This window comes from Oncorhynchus mykiss, chromosome 23 (genome assembly GCF_013265735.2).
Source record: "Oncorhynchus mykiss isolate Arlee chromosome 23, USDA_OmykA_1.1, whole genome shotgun sequence".
NCBI lineage: Eukaryota > Metazoa > Chordata > Actinopteri > Salmoniformes > Salmonidae > Oncorhynchus > Oncorhynchus mykiss.
Genome location: NC_048587.1, coordinates 21224262 through 21244339, shown reverse-complemented (window position 1 = coordinate 21244339; position 20078 = coordinate 21224262). Strand labels below are relative to the sequence as shown.

The following is a 20078-nucleotide window of genomic DNA, read 5'->3' as shown; positions in this document are numbered from 1 at the left end:
TAGCAGCAATCAAACAACCGGCCTCTACTAAGCAGAACATGATGCACAATCAAGCTGCGAGTCATTGATTGCAAACTAACTGCCTTGCCGATTACTGAATTCACAAGGGCTCGCTCCACATTCAAGATCACATTTACCTAAACCCCCACACCCACTGTTGTTTTGAGATGGTTTGAGTGTGCGATGTTAGTGTGTGGGTGCGTTCGTATTAGGGCTGACCCCAATTAGTCGACTGGTCGATTGTTTGTCCATAGGCTGTTGGTCAACCGAGATTTCTTTCGTCGAGCAGTAGCAAAAAAATGCAATAATTTTATAGTACAAGACACCTGTCTGATTGGCGCATGTCTGAGTGGAATAATCCATTGTAAAGGCTGTGGGGATGGTACAGTCCATCACTAAGACGTGCTACTGAAAATGCATATGCTTATATAACGTAAGAACAATGGTGTAACACTAATAAAAATAATATTATTTTATAACGAATGCGCTTTCTACCGCGTTGGATAGTGGTCGCTGTCCGCGGTTCTGAAACATCAGTGCAGTGTTGAATTGGCGCGTTTTCCTAGACCATGTTGCTATGTGCAAAATAGAGAAGTTAACCAGAATATTGGTGTTGAGAACAACGCAGCGGAGGCAGCAGCGTTAGGAGACGAGAAAACTTGCCTTCATTGTCTAAGAAGAGTGAGGAGAGAGGAAACCACAACTTAAGTAGGTCTGTAATCAGTAGACTAACTGTTAAATGTGCCTGGCTTTATACATCATCCATATACAGTATATATTCTGAAATAAGACAGATCCTGCTTCTGTTTAGTGTTTGTTTAATAGCCTACTGATTCCGTGAGCACCAAGCCTCACGCGAACAACATGTCAGATAAACAGTTTCACAAATTCAGCTGTTTTTAATCTTTGCTTTGCTGTAATAAAGGCTTTACACTTTTTTTTGTTAGAACACCTTCTCTGGTATTAATTATAATTTATTCAGTGTTTGCACTCTTCCAAATTGTCAGAAGAATAATATTTATAATAATAATAACCCTCCTTTTTCTTAATCTCCTCCTTATTATTACTATTATTATACTGAACAGAAATATAAACGCAACATGTAAAGTGTTGGTCCCATGTTTCATGAGCTGAAATAAAAGATCCCAGAAATGTTCCATACGCACACAAATCTTATGACTCAAAAATGTTGTGCACAAATTTGTTTACATCCCTGTAAGTGAGCATTTCTATTTTGCAAAATAATCTATCCACCTGACAGGTGGGGCATATCAAGAAGCTGATTAAACAGCATGATCATTACACAGTTAAAAGGCCACTCTAAAATGTGCAGGTTTGCCACACGACACAATGCCACAGATTTCTCAAGTTTTGAGAGAGTGTGCAAATGACATGCTGACTGGAGAAATCTCCACCAGAGCTGTTTGCAGAGTATTGATTGTTCATTTCTCTACCATAAGCCGCCTCCAACGGCGATTTAGAGAATTTGGCAGTACGTCCAACCGGCCTCACAACCGCAGACCATGTGTAACCATGCCAGCCCAGGACCTCCAAATCCAGCTTCTTAGGAGGGGGGGGGGGGGCTTCACTTGGCTCGCTCTAGCAACTCCTTGTGGCCGGCTGACCTCGGTCGTCAGTTGAACGGTGTTTCCTCTGACACATTGATGCGGTGGGTGGGTGTTAAGAAGCGCGGTTTGGCGTGTCATGTTTCGGAGGACGCTTGGCTCGACATTCGCCTCCCGAGCACGTTGGGGAGTTGCAGCGATGAGACAAGATTGAATTTGTTTATTTTTTTAATGTGCCTGTATGAGGAGAGAGAGATTATGAGGAGAGAGAGACATTGGGTGCTAGTCACACAGTCACTTGCTGTCATTTAACACAGCGCAGCAAGTCTGAGCACAATCAAATCAATTGCAGTCGGACTCCAATCATTTGTGTGTCTTAATTATTTAATCAAACAGTGCGCCTAAAGCATCAGACAAGCTCAATGCATATAGTTGATTTAAAAAAAAAAAACATAGGATGTGTCTATATATGGAAAAATACATGTTTTAATATTTCTCGGGTCGACCAAGATTGTTTTTGTTCGTATTGTCTGTGTGTCTGAGTGTGTGTATTGGTTTATATTTCCTGTCTGGCCCCATGCAGTGTTCCTGGCACGGTGTCTGGGACAGTAACACCCACACACAAACACAGCTATGTTCTAGATTAACTGTCCTACTGGTCGTTACCTGGCCCAGCAGTGGGAGCCGGGTGGGGCTGTACTGGAACGGGGGGGGGGGGGGGGGCTGTGTGGATATAGAGTGTCCGCTGTTAATGTGGTTAGGTAATAAAGACATCTGTGCGCCGTTGTAAAGGTTTCCACTGGTATGTCATAGCTTTACACACTGAATGTCACTCACATAATCCACTGTTGAATATGCGCAGTGTGTTTGCTTGCTGGGGGCTTGTTTTACATTCTGCAAAAGGAATTGCACAGCCTCTCCATGTAGAGTCTTTAAAGCCGTTATTGTAAACTCAATCAAAACATTCCTATAAAGACGACTAAGTACTAAGTGTAGATCTCTTTCTCTTCTCATCACACTCTCTTTCAATTAAATTCAATTTAAGGGCTTTATTGACATTGGAAACATCATTTTTTTTATTTCACCTTTATTTAACCAGGTAGGCAAGTTGAGAACAAGTTCTCATATACAATTGCGACCTGGCCAAGATAAAGCAAAGCAGTTCGACACATACAACGACACAGAGTTACACATGGAGTAAAACAAACATACAGTCAATAACACAGTAGAAACAAGTCTATATACGATGTGAGCAAATGAGGTGAGATAAGGGAGGTAAAGGCCATGGTGGCAAAGTAAATACAATATAGCAAGTAAAACACTGGAATGGTAGATTTGCAGTAGAAATCAAAATAATGGGGTGCAAAGGAGCAAAATAAATTAATAAAATAAATACACTAGGGAAAGAGGTAGTTGTTTGGGCTAAATTATAGGTGGGCTATGTACAGGTGCAGTAATCTGTGAGCTGCTCTGACAGCTGGTGCTTAAAGCTAGTGAGGGAGATAAGTGTTTCCAGTTTCAGAGATTTTTGTAGTTCGTTCCAGTCATTGGCAGCAGAGAACTGGAAGGAGAGGCGGCCAAAGAAATAATTGGTTTTTGGGGGTGACCAGAGAGATATACCTGCTGGAGCGCGTGCTACAGGTGGGTGATGCTATGGTGACCAGCAAGCTGAGATAAGGGGGGACTTTACCTAGCAGGGTCTTGTAGATGACATGGAGCCAGGGGGTTTGGCGACGAGTATGAAGCGAGGACCAGCCAATGAGAGCGTACAGGTCGCAATGGTGGGTAGTATATGGGGCTTTGGTGACAAAACGGATGGCACTGTGATAGACTGCATCCAATTTGTTGAGTAGGGTATTGGAGGCTATTTTGTAAATGACATCGCCGAAGTCGAGGATTGGTAGGATGGTCAGTTTTACAAGGGTATGTTTGGCAGCATGAGTGAAGGGTGCTTTGTTGCGAAATAGGAAGCCAATTGTTTGATGTGGGTCTGGAAGGAGAGTTTACAGTCTAACCAGACACCTAGGTATTTGTACTTGTCCACGTATTCTAAGTCAGAGCCGTCCAGAGTAGTGATGTTGGACAGGCGGGCAGGTGCAGGCAGCGATCGGTTGAAGAGCATGAATTTAGTTTTACTTGTATTTAAGAGCAGTTGGAGGCCATGGAAGGAGAGTTGTATGGCATTGAAGCTTGCCTGGAGGGTTGTTAACACAGTGTCCAAAGAAGGGCTAGAAGTATACAGAATGATGTTGTCTGCGTAGAGGTGGATCAGAGACTCACCAGCAGCAAGAGCGACATCATTGATGTATACAGAGAAGAGAGTCGGTCCAAGAATTGAACCCTGTGGCACCCCCATAGACTGCCAGAGGTCCGGACAACAGACCCTCCGATTTGACACACTGAACTCTATCAAAGAAGTAGTTGGTGAACCAGGCGAGGCAATCATTTGAGAAACCAAGGCTGTCGAGTCTGCCGATGAGGATGTGGTGATTGACAGAGTTGAAAGCCTTGGCCAGATCAATGAATACGGCTGCACAGTAATGTTTCTTATCGATGGCGGTTAAGATATCGTTTAGGACCTTGAGCGTGGCTGAGGTGCACCCATGACCAGCTCTGAAACCAGATTGCATAGCAGAGAGGGTATGGTGAGATTCGAAATGGTCGGTAATCTGTTTGTTGACTTGGCTTTCGAAGACCTTAGAAAGGCAGGGTAGGATAGATATAGGTCTGTAGCTGTTTGGGTCAAGAGTGTCCCCCCCTTTGAAGAGGGGGATGACAGTGTTTCCTATCTTCAGTGCAGTGGGCAGCTGGGAGGATGTGTTCTTATTCTCCATGGACTTTACAGTGTCCCAGAACTTTTTTGAGTTAGTGTTGCAGGAAGCAAATTTCTGCTTGAAAAAGCTAGCCTGGGCTTTTCTAACTGCCTGTGTATAATGGTTTCTAGCTTCCCTGAAAAGCTGCATATCACGGGGTCAGGTCTGGGGAGAACCAAGGGCTATATCTGTTCCTGGTTCTAAATTTCTTGAATGGGGCATGCTTATTTAAGATGGTTAAAAATAACCAGGCGTCCTCTACTGACGGGATGAGATCAATATCCTTCCAGGATACCCCGGCCAGGTCGATTAGAAAGGCCTGCTCGCTGAAGTGTTGCAGGGAGCGTTTGACAGTGATGAGTGGAGGTCGTTTGACCGCTGACCCACTACGGATGCAGGCAATGAGGCAGTGATCGCTGAGATCTTGGTTGAAGACAGCAGAGGTGTATTTAGAGGGCAAGTTGGTTAGGATGATATCTATGAGGGTGCCCGTGTTTACGGATTTGGGGAGGTACCTGGTAGGTTCATTGATAATTTGTGTGAGATTGAGGGCATCAAGCTTAGATTGTAGGATGGTTGGATTGTTAAGCATGTTCCAGTTTAGGTCGCCTAGCAGCACGAGCTCTGAAGATAGATGGGGGGCAATAAGTTCACATATGGTGTCCAGAGCACAACTGGGGGCAGAGGGTGGTCTATAGCAGGCGGCAACGGTGAGAAACTTGTTTATAGAGAGGTGGATTTTTTTTTAGAAGTTCAAATTGTTTGGGTACAGACCTGGATAGTAGGACAGAACTCTGCAGGCTATCTTTGCAGTAGATTGCAACACCGCCCCATTTGGTAGTTCTATCTTGTCTGAAAATGTTGTAGTTAGGGATGAAAATGTCAGAATTTTTGGTGGTCTTCCTAAGCCAGGATTCAGACATAGCTAGAACATCCGGGTTGGCAGAGTGTGCTAAAGCAGTGAATAAAACAGACTTAGGGAGGAGGCTTCTGATGTTAACATGCATGAAATCAAGGCTATTACAGAAGTCATCAACAGAGAGCACCTGGGGAATAGGAGTGGAGCTAGGCACTGCAGGGCCTGGATTCACCTCTACATCACCAGAGGAAAAGAGGATGAGTAGGATAAGGGTACGGCTAAAAGCAATGAAAATTGGTTGTCTAGAACGTCTGGAACAGAGAGTAAAAGGAGGTTTCTGGGGGCAATAAATTAGCTTCAAGGTATAATGTACAGAAAAAGGTATGGTAGGATGTGATTACAGTGGAGGTAAACCTACGTATTGAGTGATGAGAGAGATATTGTCTCTAGAAACATCATTGAAACCAGGAGATGTCATCGCATGTGTGGGTGGTGGAACTAATAGGTTGGATAGGGTATAGTGAGCAGGACTAGAGGCTCTACAGTGAAATAAGCCAATAAACACTAACCAGAACAGCAATGGACAAGGCATATTGACATTAAGGAGAGGCATGCTTAGTCGAGTGATCAAAAGGGTCCAGTGAGTAGTGAGGTTGGTTGGGGTCACGGCGATTCAGACAGCTAGCCGGGCTAGCATAGGATGGCGGTCTGTTTTTAGCCACCTCGTGCGTTTCTGTCGGTAGGATTAGTGCGGTTCCGTGTGGTAGAAGGGATCAATCCAATTCGCAAAAAAATAGATATAGTTATAGAGGCCGAAGAAAGAAAAAAAAGAAAAAAATTGTCCGATTAGATCTATTCAGATAGCAGCCGATAAGACGGCTAACGATTAGCGGAATGCAGATGGGTGTTCAGGTAACGTCGGAGGAGCCAGCTGGATAACTCCCTCGGGCAGATAACGTCGGTAGTCCAGTTGTGAAGGCCCGGTGGGGCTCCGCGTTGGCAGTAAAACGGGTCCGGATAGGTGATTGTAGCCCAGGAGTGGCTGATGGAACTCTTCAGCTGGCTAGCTCCGGAATAATTGATGTTTGCTCCGGGATCGGCGTAAGCCAATAGTCACACGGATAGCAGCTAGCTAGCTGCGAGATCCAGGTATAAATGTCCAGAGCTTGCGGTTGAAATCTTGAGACATGGAGAGAAAAATAGGTCCGGTATGTTCCGGTCCGAGCCGCGCCGTACAAAACTGCCGATAGATTTTCGAGCTAAAGGATAGCTGATGACCACAAACCGTGGTTAGCTGAATACTAACGATTAGCCAGTAAAGAAGCTAACTAGCTTCAGGCTAGCTTCAGGCTAGCTTCAGGCTAGCTTCTGGCTAGCTTCTGGTTAGCTTCTAAGGAGGATTTCAGATTTGAGGTAAATAATACTTTCTTTTTTAAAATATAAATTGGTGAGGCGGGTTGCAGGAGAGTGTTTTGAAGATGAGTTTATGGAAAATAAAAAAATATATAAAAAGGTATGTGAAGAAAGTTGTAAATATATATATATATATATACGGGACACGACAAGACGAGGACAAAAGACGTCTGACTGCTATGCCACACACATATGTTAACATTGCCGAAGCAAGTGAAGTAGATAATAAACGAAAGTGAAATAAACAATACAAATTAACAGTAAACATTACACTCACAAAAGTTCCAAAATAATAAAAACATTTTTAAAAATATATTTTACTAGGCAAGTCAGTTAAGAACAAATTCTTATTTGCAATGACAAATAAGAATTTGGGTGGGTTAACAGTGGGTTAACTGCCTTGATTTTTACCTTGTCAGCTCAGGGATTTGATCTAGCAGCCTTTCGGTTACTGGCCCAACACTCTAACCACTAGGCTACTTCCTGCCCCGAATGCCATATTATGTACAAAAAGTTAAAGTACAAAAGAGAAGATAAAATAAAATAAATATGGGTTGTATTTTACAGTGGTGTTTGTTCTTCACTGGTTGCCCTCTTCTTGTGGCAACAGGTCACAAATATTGCTGCTGTGATGGCACACTGTGGTATTTCACCCAATAGATATGGGAGTTTATCAAGATTGGGTTTGTTTTCAAATTCTTTGTGGGTCTGCGTAATCTGAGGGAAATATGTGTCTCTAATATGGTTAGGAAGTGCATCTCAGTTTCCACCTAATTTTGTGGGCAATATGCACATAGCCTGTCTTCTCTTGAGAGCCAGGTCAGCCTACAGCAGCCTTTCTCAATAGCATTGCTCACTGAGTCTGTACATAATCAAAGCTTTCCTTAAGTTTGGGTAAGTCACGGTGGTCAGGTGTTCTACCACTGTGTAGTCTCTGTTAATGGCCAAATAGCATTCTAGTTTGCTCTGTTTTTTTTGTTAATTATTTCCAATGTGTCAAGTAATTATCTTTTTGTTTTCTCATTATTTGGTTGCGTCTAATTGTGTTGTTGTCCTGGGGCATGTTTGTGTTTGTGAACAGAGCCCCAGGACCAGCTTGCTAAGGGGACTCTTCTCCATGTTTATCTTTCTGTAGGTGATGGCTTTGTTATGGAAGGTTTGGGAATTGCTTCCTTTTAGTTGGTTGTACAATTTAACGGCTATTTTCTGGATTTTGATAATTAGTGGGTATCGGCCTAGTTCTGGTCTGCATGCATTATTTGGGGTTTTAAGTTGTAAACAGAGAATTGTTTTTGCAGAATTCTGTATGCAGTCTCAATTTGGTGTTTGTCCCATTTTGCAAATTCTTGGTTGGTGAGCAGACCTCACAACCATAAAGGACAATGAGTTCTCTAACTGATTCAAGTATTTTTAGCCAGATCCTAATTGGTTTGTAGAATTTTACGTTCCTTTTGATGGCATAGAATGCCCTTCTTGCCTGGTCTCTCAGATCGTTCACAGCTTTGTGGAAGTTACCTGTGGCGTTGATGTTTAGGCCGAGGTATGTATAGTTTTTTGTGTGCTCTGGGGCAACGGTGTCAAGATGGAATTTGTATTCTTGGTCCTGGCATCTGGATATTTTTTTGTGAACACCATTATTTTTGTCTTACTGATATTTATTGTCAGGGCCCAGGTCTGACTCTCTCTCTCTCTTTTCTCTCTCCTCTCTGTCTCACACACACACACACACCCACACACGCACACTGTAGACTTAATCCTACTTGTGAATGTAAACGTAGTCTGTGTGCCCTGTGCTTCACTCCTATAGCTCTGGTTTCGTTCTGTCTTTGAGCTGTTGATTTTGAACATCACAGTGAAGACCATTGGATGACTCGACATGAGTGAATAAATGAGAGAGTTCAACATGGGCCCTGTCTTTTCTTTGATCTGAAGCTAACTGTAATGGTGAATGTATTGGTAACATTTACAGTGTATGGTTCCCTATCTGTTTACCTACTTGTATTGTACTATTATGGCATGGTCATGGCATTGTGACAGTAGGTGGTTGGACACAGCTGGATAGGCTGCTGCTTTGATGCTGCTCCTCTCCTGAACGGTAGAGAGAGAGAGAGGGGGGGGGGAGGGAGGGAGGAGAAGCAGAAGAGAGATACAGAGGGAGTTGCAGAAGAGGGAAGGAGAGAGAAAGAGAAAAGGAGGGAAAGAGCAGAGAGAGAGGGATCTGAGATGCATATTTAATGCAGTAAGGGGCTGCGTTAGGTCATTTCTGGAAATTAGGCCTCCGTGTCAGAAGCGATTGGACAGGAGACGTGAGATGGGGAGGGGGGAAGAGGAGTGGCAGCTGGTTGGATGCACACACACACACACACTCACAAACACACAACACACACCCGTGCATACAGTACACAAATATAAGCACACGTGCACCCACCCAGAGTGGTGGTGATGATTGGCTGTAGTTCAGTGGTCCCCATGCTTGATGGGTTATCTGAGTGGCTCAGGCTGGGTGTCAGGGGGCAAGCTGTTGGGGGTGCTGCTATTCTTTTAAATCTCTCTCTCTCTTTCAATTCAATTGAGGGGCTTTATTGGCATGGGAAACATGTTTACATTGCCAAGGCAAGTGAAATGGATAATAAACCAAAGTGAAATAAACCATAAAAAATTAACAGCAAACATCACACTTACAAAAGTTGCAAAAGAATAATGACATTTCATGTCTATATACAGTGTTGTAATGATGTGCAAATAGTTAAAGTAAAAAAGGGAAAATAAATAAACATAAATATAGGTTGTATTTACAATGGTGTGTGTTCTTCACTGGTTGCCCCTTTCTTGTGGCAACAGGTCATAAATATTGCTGCTGTGATGGCACACTGTAGTATTTAACCCAATAGATATGGGAGTTTATCAAAATTGTATTTGTTTTCAAATTCTTTGTGGGTCTGTGTAATCTGAGGGAAATATGTATCTCTATTATGGTCATACATTTGGCAGGAGGTTAGGAAGTGCAGCTCAGTTTCCACATCATATTGTGGGCAGTGTGCACAGTGTGCTCTCTCTCTCTTCCTGTCTCTCTGTCTCCTACTCAGCTGAAGGAGAGGGGACTACATGAGTGAGTCATACAGGACCAACATGGTAGAACTCATTTGTTAACACAGTGTTTCTCCCTCTGTTAGTGCTGGGCCGGAACAAAAGCATGCACACGCAGTAGCTATCCAGCACCGAGTCTGTGTGTCATTGTCCCCCCTATCCCCTATTTCCTGTTGGTTCTCACTCAGCATTTTCACTTGTTCTACGGTACTCGTTCACACTCAGTTTCTTATGTTCACTTTCTCTAGCTCTCTGCTCTCTCCTGTGTTCCTTCTCTCTCTCCTCTCCCTCCCGTTCTCTCCTTTTGTTCTGGCTCTCAGTGACAGACCTTCCATGCTAGTCTACCATGATCTTTTCAAGGCAACCAGCTTGTGTGTGTCCAGAGTGTGTGTGTGTTACAGGAATGTGTTTGTCAGACAGAGATAAGGTGTGCGTGTGCACAGCATCCCCATTTGTAGAATAAAGTACCTGGAGGTGTGTGTGTGTGTGTGTGTGTGTGTGTGTGTGTGTGTGTGTGTGTGTGTGTGTGTGTGTGTGTGTGTGCGCGCGCATGCGTATGTTCTCGGCTGTGTAATGTACGTTTGTGTGTTTGTGTGTGATTTCCCAGAATGACAAGCCTTTCTGAGGCCAGGAGCTCAAGTTTCGAGAGCTGACTCCACTTCAATGACATTCTCTGAACAGGAAAGGTGTGTTTGCGTTAGTGAGCATGGGTGTGTGCGTGCCTGTGTGTATGTGTATCGGAGTGAGGCATACATGCTCTCTGCTCTCCCCTACAGCCACTCCTGTATAAACCTTTTGTTTCTACCTATCTAAAGGCTGTCACAGTCAACCATGCACTGTGTATGTAGCCATGTCATATGCGACTGGGCTTCATATGCGACTGGGCTCCATTATACATACATTTTGAGCTCTACATATATATATTATTGAAGCAAATTGTTTCCCTATTTAAAAAGAAGATGGAGAACATGCTATGAAGGAATATCCTGGAGTTTTGGTGCAGGTACAGCCAACTAGCGCAAAAAATAATATTGGTCAATTTATCTTTGTCGATTTTTTTTCCCCTACCCTATAACTACAACTTTGTTATAATTTTTCAGCATGGCGCCATTTGCATTCTGCACGTCGCAACGCAAGTGGCAATGTAGAAGACGTGTCTGTTATTTGGCATAACTGGTAGATTGCTTGCAACTCTTTTAAGGGGAAGCATACCTTTAATTCTATGCAGTTGTATTTTCATCAACATTTATGATGAGTATTTCTGTAAATTGACGTGGCTCTCTGCACTTTCACCGGATGTTTTTGAGGCAAAACATAACAACACGCCAATGTAAACAGAGATTTTTCAATAGGTTCCAGTACTCGTTTTGGGTGCTGGTACTGTTTATATTTAGGTGCAGACACTCCAGACTTTTGAGCTAATATTCTATAAGAGGAACAGGCAGTAGGCTCAAGCAGTAGAACATTTGAGTGCTGGTACTCAGCTCTGGTGAGCTACTGCCCAAGTCAAGCACTGCTTCTTATCCCTTGCGCAAATAGCCTACAGCTGTGTCTGTTCCAAGTTCACTGTCCAGGGAAACTCTGAGGAACAAAGTGTTTTATACAATGTTGCAAGTTTGTTGCAGACAGGCCATGTGTAGCCAATATTATTTATAGGATATTTATTCTTTTCAGGATATTTTCTACCTGCAGGCTGTAATGTTTGTATTTGTTGGCTTTATGTAGGCTATTTTTACATAGTTGGCATAGTAAGTTACTTTTTAGGTTTGTATCATTTTCATTTAGATTTGGATAGAGTTTTGATTAACTACATGACAATGATTTTGAGATATGAAGACGTTATTATAAATTAAATTAAAGTGTTCCACGAAAATGTGCACATGAAAACCATAACTGTCTTGCAGATCGGTAGATATGGTAAGATGAATTGGAATTCCACATGAGAAAGGTTGACGACTCCTTGTGTAGCCTATTACCGGCAACTTCAGGAGAGTAATGGCAGAATCTGTGAAAACCAGCAGGAGAGGGGAATGGTTAGGTCAGGTTGTTTTTTCTTCTTCTGGTAAAATAGATCTCTGGCTCCCTCTTGCGGCATTTGTGTCTTGTTTCATCAAACAGTAAGCTTAAAGCATCAGAGAAGCTCAATGCATATACTTGATTTAATTAAAACACATAGGGTGTGTCTACATATGGAAAATTACACATTAAAACATTTCGACCAATCGATTGGTTGAAAGAACAGACGACTTTCGGGCAACCAAGATTATTTAATTATCTATAGGCTATGTTTCAACTTGTCAATTTCAAATGATTTTCAAATTGAGGTGTGTTCCGCCTCATCATTAATTCACATAGAAGTAGCCCATTTCACTGTTGTGGACAATTTACATTTGAGGCATTACTGAGAAGGACAAACTTCACTCTTCGACAAGATCTCAAGCACTTCCCTAGTGTTTACCCAGATCAAGTACGCAGACATTTGTGCATCTCCAGTCAGAACAGAACATAAACTTTTTCCCCCTGGCTCATTTTCAGGCTGGCGCCCGCATTGCCTTCCTTGTTGTTTTCCTTACTCATAATAACTTTGGACATGTGTGTGTTCCTATCAAAGTATGTGCCTTATTAGGTTATCATTATAGTTTCTGTATATCGTGTTATCATTTCTACACTCTTCAGATTAGCTGTCCCCATAGCAGAACACTTTGAACAACCCTTTTTGGTTCCAGGTAAAAGGTTCCAGAGGGTTCTAAATGGAACCCCAAAGGGTTCTACATGGAACCAAAAAGGGTTCTCCGATGAGGACAGACAAAAAACCCTTTTTTCGAAGAGTGTACCACACCGAATGTATGTATGAAGCATAATGTATTTACTGTTTTATTCACGTTTTCAAGTACTGATGACAAATAATGCATTCTGATTCTTGAAGCATAGATTGTACTGGACACATGATGTTTGTAAAATACTTTTTTGAAGGTTGTACTGATTATAATGAGCTAATGCTAAGCTACTTGCCAGCTATGTGTGGCGCCTTGTTTGTTGACAACATACAATGCATTCTGGTTGTCACATAAACGTCTGTCCGACCAAAGATGTTATAACAAAACGAGGTGAAAGGGATGGTTCAACTCGTCTTTCAAGTAAACTTGCGGAAGTGAATGATGGAAGTGAAGGATGGTAGACCACACACCCCCTTCAACATGCAAACTGCAAACAGACCCAACACATCTTGTGACATCTTGTAATCTTTGGTTGATGCGGGAAAAAAAAAACATGACGGCGTGCACAAAATACCCATCATCGGATTACTTTAAAAAATGTTTTACCCATGATGTGATGAATTGTAAATAGCCATTGCTATTAGCTAACTCAAATGATGGTTTCTGTCACCCGAGAGTTAGCTAAAAATGAACGCTTGTGTTAGGTCACTCTTTTCTCATTTAGCGTTATGACTAATGTAGCCTACATTTTTCTGGTTTGGATGAGAATTGTGTTATGCTATCACTACTTCTGTGAATGTCTGAACATTGCATCCAAAAATAACATTGAGGACATAACATTGTAAAGACTGTGTTTGTGCAAACGCTGACTGTGTCGTCAATCATAACTGGACATTCTAAATAAGTGTTCTAATCAAACCGGTTTGAGTGTACGTTGCAGGGACCACTGCAGAATGATCACATCCGTGTGTTTGCACATGTCAAAGGGTTAATTAACCAGCTAGCTAACACATTGTCTTGTCAAACTGTTTAAGGAGTTATTTGTAACAAATAACGTGTTCTGTCTCCTTAGTTTTAGAGATGTTCAGGACCAGTTTATTACTGGCCACCCATTCCAAAACAGACTACAATTATTTTTTTAAGGGTTTCTGTGACTTCATTAGCTGTGGTTGCTGTTGCATATATGGTTGAATCATCATGATTCATGGACACACATGGTTTGTTTAATGCCAGTGGCAGGTCATTGGTAAAAAAAAGAAAAGAGTAGAGGGTCTTCGTGAGCTGCCCTGCGGTACACCACACTTTACATGTTTGACATTAGAGAAGCTACCATTCAAGAAAACCCTTTGAGTTATATTAGATAGATAGCTCTGAATCCACATTATGGCAGAGGTTGAAAAGCCATAACACATACTTTTTTCAACAACATGGTCAATAATATAATAACAGTACAGCTCCCACAATCTTCTTATTATCAATTTCTTTCAACCAATCATCAGTAATTTGTGTCAGTGCAGTACATGTTGAGTGCCCCTTTCTATAAGCATGCTGAAAGTCTGTTGTTATTTTGTTTTACAGAAAATAGCATTGTATTTGGTCAAACATAATTTCTTCTGACAGTTTGCTAAGAGCTGGCAGCAAGCTGATAGGTCTGCTGTTAGAACCAGTAAAGGCCACTTTACCACTCATTGGTAGCGGAATTACTTTGGCTTTCCTCCAGGCCTGAGGACAAAGACTTTCCTCTAAGCTCAGATGAAAGATATGACAGATAGGAGTGGCTATATGTTCAGCTAACATCCTTAGTTGCTTTCCATCTAAGTTGTCAATGCCTGGAGCTTTGTCACCATTGATCAATATCAAATTATTTCCACCTCTCCCATACTAACTTTACAAAATTCAAACTTGCAATGCTTTTCTTATTTTATACATGAATACGATGGCTCACTGTTCATTGTTGACATTTCCTGCCTAAGTTTGCCCACTTTTCCAATGAAGTAATCATTAAAATAATTGGCAACATCAAATGGTTTTGTGAACCATCTGATTTGATGAAAGATGGAGTTTAATTTGTCTTTCTGCCCATCATTTCATTTAAAGTACTCCAAAGTTTTTTTAAAATACATTTTTAAACGATATATCTTGGCTTCATAATACAGTTTCTTATTAGTTTTGTTGAGTTTAGTCACATCATTTCTAAATGTTCTGTAAGTCAGCCAGTCAGATGTGCAGCCAGATTTATTTGCCACTCCTTTTGACCCATCTCTTTCAACCATACAGTTTTTCAATTCCTCATCAATCCATAGAGCCTCAACAGTTCTAACAGTCAGTTTCTTAACAGGTGCATGTTTATCAATAATTGGATGAAGTGATTTCATAAATTCATCAAGTATGGTGTCTTTAGGCTTCTTATTAATCACATCAGACCAACACATAGTTTTAACATCATCCACATAAGAGTCACAGCAAAATATTTTGTATGATCTCTTATACACTAGTTTAGACCCAGCTTTTGGAACTTTGGCTTTCCTGGATATAGCTACTATATTGTGATCACTGCATCCAATGGGTACGGATGTAGCTTTAGAACAATGTTCTACAGTATTAGTAACAATGTGATCGATACATGTGGATGATCTTGTTCCTGTAGTGTTTGTAAACACCCTGGTAGGTTGATTAATAACCAGAATCAGGTATTGGTTACAGTGAGAAGCTTCCTCTTGAGTGGACAGCTTGATGAAAACCAGTCAAATATCAGGTTCCCAAGAAAATAGACCTCTGTTTACATCACATACACTATCAAGCATTTCACACATATTATTTAGATACTGACTGTTAGCACTTGGTGGCCTGTAGCAACACCCCAAAAGGAAAGTCTTTAGATGTGCCAAGTGAACCTGCAACCACAACACTTCAATAACACTTGACATAAGATTTTCTCTAAGCATTAATGGGAAATATATGGCTCTGAATATATACAGCAACACCTCCCCCATAAGCATTTCTGTTATATCCTTGAATTGCTACTGCTGTATCATCAAATTAATTATCTAATTGAGTCTTAGAAATGGCTAATATAGGAATGTGATCTGATGTCAGCAATTTATTAATTTCATAAACCTTATTTCTAAGGCTACATATATTAATATGGGATATTTTCAGCCCTTTCCTGGGTAGCTTATCAGGATAGTCCTCGTTGAGGAAGATATACAAACCTCAAGTTCTTGGCTCTTTCCAGAACAGCTACCTTGTCCTTGAACCTCAGGAACCTGACCACTATCCGCCTGGGCCTGTTACCTGGGCCGGTTGTGGGTTTTCCATTCCTGTGGGTGCGCTCCACCTCTTTCTGTGGTCCATCTTCAATTTCTCAGAGATCTTTTCCCTCACTTTGTCCTCAGACTCCATCCAGGTCTCATGTAGAGATTCTGTAATTCTGTCCACAACCATATTGTTCCGCCTTAATTACGCTTTGCAAGCAATGTGTCATTATGCAGCATTATGGTGATACGGCCTAGGCCGAAATAAGGGTATTCATGCTGAGCAGTGCAGAGCTGTTTTGAAGGAAGTTGTCGAGGAAGTGAGTTTATGTGTATACAGGATGTACCGCCCCCACCTACCATGAACCAATAATTTCAATGGGAGGCTCATGGCGATGCGGTACGGAGCTCGAATTGGCCTCTGCATGTCTCTGGAGGCTGCGCAATATGGCGCCTCCGACCACATTTTTGGATCAAGCATAAATTGTCTTTTAGTCTAGGCCTCTGCAATGGATTAGTTCACTGAGATGGGTACACATATATATGATATATATTTGTTACTGCTCGACTAAGAAAATCTTGGTCGACCAACAGCCTATCGACCAACAATCGACCAGCCAACTAATTGGGTGTCACGTCCTGACCATAGAGAGTCCATATTTTCTATGGTGGAGTAGCTCAGGGCGTGACTGAGGGGTTAGTCTAGTTTATATTTTCTATGTGGGGTTCTAGTTTTGTTTTCTATGTTGGTGTTTGGTATGATTCCCAATTAGAGGCAGCTGGCTATCGTTGTCTCTAATTGGGGATCATATTTAAGGAGCATTTTTCCACCTGTGTTTTGTGGGATATTGTTTGTGTAGTTGCATGTTAGCACGCCATTGTCGTCACGTTTCGTTCTTGCCTTATTGTTTTGTGCGTTTCACTAAATAAAGATGTGGAACCCAGATCACTCTGCACGTTGGTCTGAGTGTGCTTCAAACGATCGTGACATTGGGGTCAGGCCTATTTAGCAGGCAGCTTGCCTTGGTATGAGGGCAGTGTTGGTTTACTGTCCCGTTGCGTGACAATCACATTTTGGAACAGCGAGTGCATTCTGACATCACGCGCATAAACAAAACGAGCTGTAAAAATATTTGGAAATCACGCTTGAAAAGGTTAATATGTTTTAAAATTAATGTGGGTATGCTTGTAAGCTAAACATATAGTTAGCTAGCTTGTCTGTTGACTGTTAGCCAGCAAATGACTCGTTTTGAGGCTTTAAATCTGAGGCTTTAAAAGTGTACTTACAGCAAGATTTCAACATTCAAATGAATTGGGTTGCATAGAAAACATGTTGTTATAGTGAATTCTGTTTTAATCCAAAAACAGACCATGTCGACCATGTCGACATTGCATTTTTATGCTAATGAGCTATTGAGAGAAGCGACTGAAAATGATATGTCATGTATTCTATTGATGAGGTCACATTCTTTCTGTGGGCCAGCCATGTAACAGGTCAGACAGGTGATTCCAGCACCTTGCAGCCTGTTGGGATGACTGGGAGGCTCCGCTTCCCAAATCCCAAATCCTGGACGGGGACAGGAGCGTGAGAGAGGGATTAGGGAGGCTAGAGGCCTACTTTGTTCTGCCCCGGCGTAGTAACACACACATAACACACACATCTGTCCCCGGGAGCCTAACAGCTGGTGCCAAGGTCTGGCTGAACTTGGCCCACAATCTCTCTCCTCATCCCACTGTACCATCTCTTTATCTGCCATTCTATCCATCTATCTGTCTATCCAATCTGTCCATGTAGGGCTACAATTGAGCAGTAGATTTAAGTACTGCCCACCCACGTATGTTTGGATATGAACACACACACACGAGCATTTGCATGAGACGCACACACAGACACACACACACAGTGCTGCCCCTTACTATTAGAGTCATTAACTGGACATTGATTGTATTAGAGTCTGAGCCCAGGAGACTAATTTAACTAAGTGCAATAGGCTTGTGCTGCTGTGTGCTTCTACATCTGCATTGCTTGCTCTTTGGGGTTTTAGGCTGGGTTTCTGTATAAGCACTTTGTGACATCTGCTGATGTAAAAGGGGTTTTATAACTAAAGAAATACATTTAATTGATTGATTGTGCATTGTTATGTGTTCTAGTAGACAGATGGCATAGAGCAGGGAGGTGTGTCCCTTTCTGTTCAATTAGGGAATTTCAGGAAACATTTTCAGCAAGGAAAAAACATTGTCACACTTTATAATAGGGAACACATGTTGATATTGACAGATGAGGCTGCACTGCCTGAATGATTGTATATTTATGTATATGTATCTTATTGATGTATGCATGTATATACACTATATATACAAAAGTATGTGAACACCCCTTAAAATGTGTGGATTCAGCGATGTTAGCCACACACGTTACTGATCGGTATATAACATCGAGCACACAGCCATGCAATCTCCATAGATTGGCAGTAGAATGGCCTTACTGAAGCGCTCAGTGACTTTCAACGTGGCACCGTCATAGGATGCCACCTTTCCAACAAGTCAGTTCATCAAATTTCTGCTCTGCTAGAGCTGCCCCGGTCAACTCCAAGTGCTGTTATTGTGAAGTGGAAACGTCTAGGAGCAACAACGGCTCAGCCGCTAAGTGGAAGGCCACACAAGCTCACAGAACGGGACCACCGATTGCTGAACCGTGTAAAAATCGTCTGTCCTCGGTTGCAACACTCACTACTGAGTTTCAAACTGCCTCTGGATGCAATGTTAGCACAATAACTGTTAGTCGGGAGCGGCATGAAATGGGTTTCCATGGCCGAACATCCGCACACAAGCCTAAGATGACCATGCACAATGCCAAGCGTCGGCTGGACTTGTGTAAAGCTTCCCACATTGGACTCTGGAGCAGTGTAAACGCGTTCTCTAGAGTGAATAATCACGCTTCACCATCTGGCTGTCTGACACAAAAATCTTTTGTTTGGAGGATGCCAGGAGAACACTACCTGCCCCAATGCATAGTGCCAACTGTAAAGTTTGGTGGAGGAGGAATAATGATCTGGGGTGGTTTTTCATGGTTCGGACAAGGCCCCTTAGGTCAAGTGAAGGAAAATCTTGTACGAAGTGCATGAAGCGAAGTCCATACAGAAATGGTTTGTCGAGATCGGTGTGGAAGAACTTGACTGGCCTGCACCGAGCCCTGACCTCAACCCCATCAAACACCTTTGAGATGAATTTGAAAGCTGACTGCGGGCCAGGCTTGATCGCCCAACATCAGTGCCCGACCTCACTAATGCTGTTGTGGCTGGCTGGATGCAAGTCCCTGCAGCAATGTTCCAACATCTAGTGCAAAGCCTTCCCAGAGGGGTGGAGGCTGTTATATCAGCAAAGAGGGGACCAACTCCATTTTGGAATGAGATTTTGGAATGAGATTTTGGACGAGCAGGTGTCCACATACTTTTGGTGATGTAGTGTGTCTACCCCCAAGTCATAAGACTGCTAAATAGTTAGTCCGGGTAGCTGTTTGGTTATCTGCATTGACTCTTTTTCACACTATGCACACACACTGGACCCACACATTCACACTGACACTCCAACACATACACACACTCTCACACTCACTCACACATAACATGTTCACACCGGCACACACTCACCACATACACACACACGTCCACACTTCCACACTCATCACATATGCTGCTGCTACTGTCTATTATCGACCTGTTGCCTAGTTACTTTACCCCTACCTACATGTAAATACAGTATCTACCTCAATTACCTCGTACCCCTGCACATCGACTCGGTACTGGTACCCCATGTATACAGCCAAGTTATCATTGCGTATTTACATTTCCCAGAGTGCATTTCAACTCCTAGGGTGCAACGCTCAATCCAGGGCTGCTGGCTGGCTAGTGGCTACTGCGACATGAAGTAGTCTAAATATATTGGTGTCGTAGCTAAGTTATGAGTGCATTTCACATTAATCATATTATATTATAATGTTAAAAAAATGTAATGCTGAATATATGTTCATTACCACTCAAAAACAATTTGAATTTAGTTGCTGGTAGAATAACGTTACAATGCAAATGTCACGTGTAAAATCGTTGTTAATGTTATTTTGTAACTAAACCTCCCTTACCGTGCTTTGTAACACCTTTTGCATAGTTGTTTCGATGGGTTGGCTCTTATCATCTGCTCTGTAAGCAAAGTATTCTGGAGCCTGTTTTGTCAGCGAGCTGCGGGCGTGGAGGAATGATGTTTTCGTTATAAGAAGCCATGCTGTCTGCATTTTCTCTCTCCTCTCACTTGCTTCTAAAAAGTGGCTCCCGCTATGTCAGTTGCATGCTCAAGCACAAGTAGCCACTAGCCTG

General features: G+C 42.3%; 1 protein-coding gene across 17 annotated transcripts in view; it reads left to right on the top strand.

Annotated features, from left to right (window-relative positions):
• Nucleotides 1-20078, top strand: part of LOC110502444 (calcium/calmodulin-dependent protein kinase type II subunit gamma) — a 141292-nt gene that overhangs the window by 41592 nt on the left and 79622 nt on the right. The gene's annotated exons all lie outside the window — the stretch shown is intronic.